The 9,007-nt window shown below is 35.6% G+C and overlaps 1 pseudogene; it reads right to left on the bottom strand.

Annotated features, from left to right (window-relative positions):
* Positions 1 to 1,400: 1,400 nt before the first annotated feature.
* LOC100934066 lies at positions 1,401 to 2,232 on the bottom strand (annotated as a pseudogene).
* Positions 2,233 to 9,007: the final 6,775 nt, after the last annotated feature.

The raw sequence follows: 9,007 nt of genomic DNA, 5'->3' as shown, positions 1-9,007 counted from the left end.
TCCCAACAAGAATACTTTTCCTACGGTGGATTTAAAGCTTATCAAAGTTGAAGTTAACAAGAGTCTAGGTTATTTCCATAATCACCTCAAGCAACCCTTTAAAGCATGGTTACCATTCCCATGGATGTTAAGCAATGTAGTTTTTCAAAAGCTGCATTCAAATGATACTCAATCCACATAAATTAAAATTCTATTCTATTGATAGCTCATACATAGGAAAAATATACAACACTTATGTGATTATTTTATCTTTAACTTTACCCTTCTGTCACAAGCCATCTTAGGCTTGGAGAGACTTACGTGAACTGATGCTAAGTGAAATGTGCAGAACCAGGAGATCATTATACACGGCAACAAGACTATATATGATGATCAGTTCTGATAGACGTGGCTCTCTTCAACAATGAAATGATGCAAACCAGTTCCACTTGTTCAGTGAAGAGAACTATCTACAACCAGAGAGAGAACCATGGGAACTGAGTGTGGACTACAACAATCTCACTCTCTCTGTTGTTGTTTGCTTGCATTTTGTTTTCTTTCTCAGTTTTTTCCCTTCCTTCTTGATCTGATTTTTCTAGTGTAGCAAGATAACTGTATAAATATGTATACATATATTGGATTTAACATATGTTTTAACATAGTTAACATATATTAGACTACCTGCCATCTAGGGGAGAGGGTAGGAGGAAGGAGGAGAAAAATTGGAACAAAATGTTTTGCAAGGGTCAGTGTTAAAAAATTACCCATGCATATGTTTTGTAAATAAAAAGCTTTAATTAAAAAATCAAAAAAACTCTTTAAACTTTACTACCAAGTTGTAACCATTCATCTAACAATGGCACACAGTTTTTAATCTGTCCAGCCTCTATCTTTATTTTATGAAATGTATGACTCAGATGTATCTTACTGATGTTTGAAATACATTTTAAAAATAATTAATCATAAAAATGTGAAGTCCATTTAAATAGTAATATGGTACACATCTACACATACCTTATAAAACAGGTTTTAAAATACTTATTGTAAACAAGGGATAAAATTCATTTGCTTAGATATTTTAAATATAACTATGATCTAAATGAAAAAGAAATGGGAATGACAATAACAAACAAGATTCACCACTGAGTACTGTGATGGGACTGCAGCAGTCTTATATTTGAAACTCAAAGGGAAGTAATTGCAGTCAAAAACAGCTAAATATGCAGGTCCAAAATATGAATTATATTTTTTGAATTGCCACTTCACTCTGAAGCCCTTTCATTTCCTTCAGTATCCCAAAGATTAAGCGTATGTTCTGCTTAGCTATATAATAAAGTGGCAAACACGCTATACCACTGATATCATAGGACAGTTGCCTATAAAGCTAGACCTCTGATGCTAAGCTTTACATTCATTCCCTTTCACAAGTCATCATGTTCATCAGGGAGCACATTTGTCTGTAAATCCTGCTCTGTAATCTGTAAGTCTGTAATCTGTAAGTCCTGCTCATACTGTGCTGCCAGTGCTGCTGACAATCTTTGAAGGCAATAAAGCAGGTGTGACAACCAACTCCAAATTAAAGTCTCCAATAAGTTTTTTAGCAAGTCAAAGGAAAAGCTTCTCACAAGTTGTAGTTACTTTTGGTTGAAATGTCATAGTACTGGAGATTCTTCTTCCTATGGAAGGCAATTGATTTCACTTGGACTTTTCTGTCCTTGATATCTACTTTTTGCCACTCAGCATAATAGGGATTATTTTCATATACTCGTACCAGATCTCTATGCAAGTTTGGTACATTCTTCTAAGTAACTGTTGATATTACATCAAACATTATAAATGCGCATTGAGCTTGGATGTAATAACCATCTTTCAGACCACCACATTTCTCTTGGCCAGTCGTATCCCTAACATATTTAATAGGACCTCTGTTTGTATGAAACATGAGAGGATAGACCTCAACACCCAAGGTGACTACATACTTTTGTATGTATTTTTTTTTTAATTTTACCAATCAAAGTGACATTTTACAAATGTGTTTTTTTTCAGTACCTCCATCATCAACTTGTATTAACAAGTGTGAACTGCAATTGGGCTCCTCCTTGGGCGATCATCATGATGGTTCTTCCAGAAGTGTCTTCATCTTCCAGAATTCCAATTTTTAAAAAAAGTAGAACATTTTCAGCCTGCCCAATTCTTCCTTCACTTTAACTGAGCAAAATGAGCATTTGCCACTATTCAAGGGGTGGAGGGAAAGTTAAATTCCTTCTTTCTCCTATCCCATCATTTGGGGAATGGCTAGTCACATTATGATATGTGAATGTGTTTGGATTGTGATATATGATTGTGATGGAGTATTATTATGCTGTAAGAAATGATGAAAGGCATGGTTTCAGAAAAACCTAACAATTCTTTTTTTTTTTTTTAATTATAGCTTTTTATTGACAGAACATATGCCTGGATAATTTTTTACAACATTATCCCTTGTACTCACTTCTGTTCCAACTTTTCCCTTCCCTCCTCTACCCCTCCTCTAGATGTCAGGCAGTCTTATATATGTTGAATATGTTATAGTATATCCTAGATACAATATATGTGTGCAGATCTGTACAGTTCTCTTGTTGCACAAGAAAAATTGGATTCAGAAGGTAAAAATAACCTGGGAAGAAAAACAATAATGCAAGTAGTCCACACGCATTTCCCAGTGTTCTTTCTCTGGGTGTAGCTGATTCTGTCCATCATTGATCATTTGGAACTGAATTGGATCTTCTCTTTGTCGAAGAAATTCACTTCCATCAGAATACATCCTCATGTAGTATTGTTGTTGAAGTGTATAATAATCTCCTGGTTCTGCTCATTTCACTCAGCATCAGTTCATGTCTCTCCAAGTCTCTCTCTATTCATCCTGCTGGTAATTTCTTACAGAACAATAATATTCCATAACATTCATATACCACAATTTACCCAACCATTCTCCAATTGATGGGCATCCATTCATTTTCCAGTTTCTAGATACTACAAAAAGGGCTGCCACAAACATTTTGGCACATACAGGTCCCTTTCCCTTCTTTAGTATCTCTTTGGGGGATAAGCCCCGTAGTAGCACTGCTGGATCAAAGGGTATGCACAATTTGACAACTTTTTGAGCATAATTCCAGATTGCTCTCCAGAATGGTTGGATCCATTCACAACTCCACAACATGCATCAATGTCCCAGTTTTCTCACATCCCCTCCAACATTTGTCACTATCTTTTCCTGTCATTCTAGCCAATCTGACAGGTGTGTAGCGGTATCTCAGAGTTGTCTTAATCTGCATTTCTCTGATCAATAGTGATTTGGAACCCCCTTTCATATGAGTAGAAATAGTTTCAATTTCATCACCTGAAAATTGTCTGTTCATATCCTTTAACCATTCATCAGTTGGAGAGTGGCTTGAATTCTTATAAATTAGAGTCAATTCTCTATATATTTTGGAAATGAGGCCTTTATCAGAACTTTAACTATAAAAATGTTTTTCTTAGTTTATTGCTTCCTTTCTAATCTTGTTTGCATTAGTTTTAAAACCTAACAATTCTTAAATGAGCTGATACATGGTGAAGTGAGCAGAACCAGGATAATGATTTATACAATGAGTAATGTTATTAAAAACAGTGCAATTCCAAAAAAGGAAAAAAGAGAGGAAATATGTTGTCAACAAGGAAGAAAAAAAAAAAGAAGGGGAGAAGGGTATTCTACTCTTAGTAGAATTCAGGGCTGCAAGAGATGTAAAGTACATGTTGGAAGGCCAGTTTCCCACATGTCTGCAGTTCAAGAATGATTTCTTGTTCACCATTCAAGTCTGTGCTTACTTTTCCCTTGACCCATCTCTCACAAACTCTTCTTTATAAAATATGCCCCTTATGCAGGTATGCAGTGTTTTGGGTTCAGTAATATCTCAGCCAATTAGGAGTCACATATCTTGTTTTGAAAGCAACTTTTAGAACACCATAGGGCTGTCCCTAGGGAAAGATATGGGTTTCTTCTTAGAATTATTTTAATTTGATCTGTAGGATACACAAATGGGGTGAGGTGGTAGTAAAGTGTAAATTTTTCACTGGAGTTCAGTGAGAAATAAAATCTTCATTCTGTTAAATTTTGAGTCAGGTGTAATAGGAAGGTTATTGGAATGTAGCAATAACTATCCTGAGCTATGGGCCACTGACTTGCATTGCATTACCATTATGGCATTCAGAGTAGCATGTAGCAGACTATTTAAGGAGGAAGAGAGCATTATATTGATAGTAGTTATAGATTTGCTATTATTTTAAGTCATTTCAGTTTCCTTTGGAAAGCATCTCTGGTTCTATTTGAGTCTCTGAGTTTCCAGAATAGTCTGATGTAAAGTGTAGTGATGGGGAAGATAACAGAGGAGGGCTAAGAGCAAAGATGCTCTTAGTGTAAAGATGCCTGGGAGACTTTCCTAATATGGGTATGTCACTGTATCTTCTTCATGGGAAGTATGTATATCTGTTTCTTTCTTCTTTCTCTGGTAATCTTATGAGGGTAACTAGGTTTTATGCCTTCCTATTCAGTGAAAATCAGTTTTCTATAATTCAACAAATCAGTGATGATAAAGCTTTATTGAGATAGCCTAAGGCAGTATCAGTAGTATGGCATCTTGTTGAGACTTCATCCCATCAACCTCCGGGATGATAAGAGCGTCCTTGATGTAGAAACACCATTTTTTGGATCTAGGAAAAAAACCAAAACAATTTTATTTCCTTTACAATAAGCTGAATTTCCAAACAAATCTTTGTGAAGATCATGGAATTTGAAGATTGAAGAATTTGGAGCTTAGGGTATCAATATAGATGTCAAAATCCCCTAGCATAAGGACTAGAATTAAGGAAAGAAAGTCAGTAATTCAAGGGCTAAACAATTTCTTTTTCTTCTTCTTTTTTTTTTGAATGCAGGAAAGATTTATTTTACATTCTTGCAAGAATGGGTACCTAGATGAGTAGGATACCTTTGAAACTCCAAAGGCAGTATTTTATTTCCTATCCTGATTTCTTCTGATTCCCCATTAATTTGAATGTTACAAAAGTTAGTGTGAATCTCCACACCTCATTACATAGCCAGTCTCTGACACCAAGGAATTTAGATTCTAATAGGGAGAAAGTAACAGAGGAGGACTAAGAGCAGAGAATAAAAGATTTTTTTCAAATCTCAGGCTACCACCCTTGGTTACAAAAGTTGATCCCTGCTTCCAAGGAGCTTACATTCTTTTGGAGGAAGATAAATTCCACTTTTAATTATTCCTTGATGGCCTTGTAGATTTCAGTTTTCTAATTTAAGTTTCATTTCTCCAATTTAATTTTCTGTGGAAACCAAATAAATGCCCATTCATTTCTCACAATTTTTCTCTCCTTCCTTCCTTCCTTCCTTCCTTCCTTCCTTCCTTCCTTCCTTCCTTTTTTCCTGCTTTCCTTCCTTCCTTCCCTCCTTAATAACCTGTCCTGAGTCATTCTATTTTTCCACTGTGTGGCTCAGAATGATGAGTAACCACTATGTAGCAAAAAAAAGCTGGAGATATCTCTAGAAGCAAAACGAAAGTTTATTATATATTCTCGTCAGAAATGAAGTCCCTCCAGTCAAACAAGCAATCAAAAGGAGGAGGTTCCTTGGAGACAGGTCCCTAATGCAAATACCCCTCCCACCACCAATCTTCACCTTCATTAGCTGAGGGTCTTACATTCTACACAGCTGCCCATATTTGATTGAGGTAGGAAGAAAATGATGATATGGAAGAATAGCAGGAAGAGGAAGTAGGCATGTTCTTGGATCAATGCCCAAGAACTACCTTCAGGTCTACTCCAACTCTGGGGTAAATGAAGCCTTACTGGATTTTCACAACTGTCTTTTAGAGATCTCACTCCATCTTGTTCACCATGCCATTCTCCTGGTGGCATTTCACCATTCTGCTCTTCCCTTCACTGTTTCTTTGGTGTAACTTATTCAATAATATTTACTCACCAGAGTAGGAATGACCCAAATCTAGAACTAGATTTAGAGCCTTGAATTAATCAGTTACTATCCTTTAATTCTTCCTGATTTAATTTTACTTTATTCAGTGAATGCTAAGGTAAAAGGAATAGCCAATTGGATCAGTGAACAGGTTTCCACTCAGTTCCTAGGCAAAGTAAATTTGAGAGTGCTGTCTCTACAATGTCATCCAAGGTTTGCTTATACTCATCCCTGAGAAATTGCCAGAACTATCTTCAGTTACATTCAGGGCTAAATTTCTTAAGAAAGGAAAATGAATTCCACTATGATTTTTTATTTGAGATTTGAAAAAAATCTTTTGTTCTTTGCTCTTAGCTCTCCTCTGTTATCTTCTCCTACTAGAATTTAAACTCCTTGGTGTCAGAGACTGGCTATGTAATGAGGTGTGGAGATTCACACTAACTTCTGTAACATTCAAATTAATGGCTTGTGGACTGAAAGTTCCCCACCCCTGTAATGGCATTAGTTCAAGTTTCTGTGGGGGACCACAGTAAGGTACCTGTGATTAGCAGCCTAGAGTCATTTAACCAATTAATATAAATTAGTATTTACAAAAGGATATTTACTTTGAAGATATAGTAAGAACAAAAACCAAACATTTTTTTCCAATACTTGACAAGTACACTTTTCCCTATAGCTTGGTCCCTAGGAGAGGACGCTCAGACCTAACATAATTATCATTGATCCCAATGAGTTTGCATCCAAATGCAGCATTGAGACTGGATGAATTCTTGTCTTAGTTATTGCAGGGCTGGATCTCAAAGGTTTCTCCTTACTCTCTGGGGACTTGATGATGGAATGACAGCAAAATCCAGTGTGGACTCAATTCATGAACTTCCTGGTGGCTTACTCTTCTAACTTTTTAAAACTTAAAAGGTAACAGCCAACTTCAATTTCCTTCTGCTAAAACAAAATAATAGACACCAAGGCAAAAACTGAGGTCCATATTCATATGCCATATATTAGCCTTGGATGGAGAGGGCTAGAGGCTTTCCACCTTAAAAAAAATGTCTCTTTTTCTCTCACTAGAACACATGCAGGCTGAAAAGAGTCAGACCAAAAAAGGATTTGTTTTGGTTGACTAATCATTTGAATGAACTCTAGGGCATTCAATAACAACAGTAAAACAAAGAAATTTTATTTTATCCTAAAAATGATGAGAAACCATTGAAACTTCTTGAGCACAAAAGTAGCTTTGATATATCTGGGTTCAAAAATATGAATTTGGTAGCTGTGTGAAGAAAGTTGGGAAAAGATCAATTTGAAGACTATTGTAGCAGCTCAGATGGAAGATGATGAATGTTTGAAATAGAGTAGTTGTGATATGAGTAGAAAGGAATTAAGGCAAGAGACTGAGGAAGCAGAATCAATGATATGACAACTGATGGGATATGAAGAGGCAAGGGAGAATATAGAATCATATGAAATCAGATACCAGAAAAAAATAGTTTCTAAGGTCGTATAAGCAACTACAAACCATAAACTACAATTGCTAGAATTTTATGGGCAATGTAGACACAATGATCTGAATCACATAGTTTATCTCTTCCATTTAGGCTATGATTTAATAAATCCAAGATTTTCTCTCATTTTATTCAGTCTCTAGTGAGGTGTGTGGAGGGAAGCATTTTGTACAATTTTAAACTTCTGCCTATTTTATCATTATACCACAAACTACTCACTGACATCCTATAATTGTAACACCCCCTGCACAAAAGTAATGACAAGCATGAATCATATGGCAGATATGAAATTATAATTTTATATGAAAACATGGAGGATTAAAAACCACACATAAGAGAAAAATCATGTTGAAAATGCATCAGAATAAGTGGAGGGGAGTAAAACCCTCACTGTCCTTTGACTGACCTCAAAGAATCTGTCTTAGCCACATACTCCTTCTTAGGAGATTGAATAGGCAGACTAGTAATCAGGAGAGTGGTCCAACTGCATTGGAATCCTAAGTTTTAATGTCCATTCAAAATGATTGCTGAAGCATTTCCATCACCTCAAATTGTTGGGACACAGCTAATAATCACATTGCTGCCACTATAGTTACTTTTCTCAAAAACCCAAGCTGAATATTATGCTTAGCCATTTTGGCTTAGTGTTAATTCTTCATTGCTTTCTGATCTTTCACCATCATCTGGAGAAAAGCTCAGACTATCCATCAGAACTACAATTTCCAAAATTTCATACTACCAGATCCCAGAACCTTACCACATGGAAATTCAGTCTGAATGCCCAGTAACATTCCTCCCTTGATTTTGGTATTTTAGGATCCTTTGCAATATCAACTCTACTACTTTTGATATCTATAATTATGTAGCACAGCAGCAAAAGAAAAAAAATCCAAGCTTAATAGAAAAAGAATGATTAACCCATGTTTCCATATAATCACCTTAGAGTTCCATTCCTAACAAATATATTTCAGCAAAACTTGTAATATAATATAATATGTAACACAAGTACAATGCAAAGCATCTCTCGACAGGCTACTTAAGTAACTATAGGTCTAAATTACATACAGAATATATTATATAGATGTGTCACAATAATCCATGCACATCATATTGCACTGAAGCATATATGAATTACAAGCAAAAATAAAATAACAACATATACCAAAACTTGCAACATATACGTAAATAGCAGAAATTATGCATAGCATGCTATAAAAGCAAATAGACAAGATAATGAAAACAAAAACATATTCAGTACAACCAGTTATAAGCTGTTGGACTCTGATAATTCCACTAATCAGCAAATTTTTGAAATGGTCTTTGACACCATTCGTCACAGACTAGAAATTTTTCCAAGATCTTTCCTGAATTAGCCGGGAGTCAATAATCTAGATCTTGTTCCTTTTACACATCCCACATTACCAATCATGCAAGGAGAATACTCCTGTGCTCTTGCTAAGCTTCTGCCTTTGACCATTCCTACTATTTTTCAGATTCAAGGGAATTCCCAAAGTCAAATTTCTCT

This window comes from Sarcophilus harrisii, chromosome 1 (genome assembly GCF_902635505.1).
Source record: "Sarcophilus harrisii chromosome 1, mSarHar1.11, whole genome shotgun sequence".
Lineage (NCBI taxonomy): Eukaryota > Metazoa > Chordata > Mammalia > Dasyuromorphia > Dasyuridae > Sarcophilus > Sarcophilus harrisii.
This window is presented reverse-complemented; position numbering and strand designations above follow the sequence as displayed.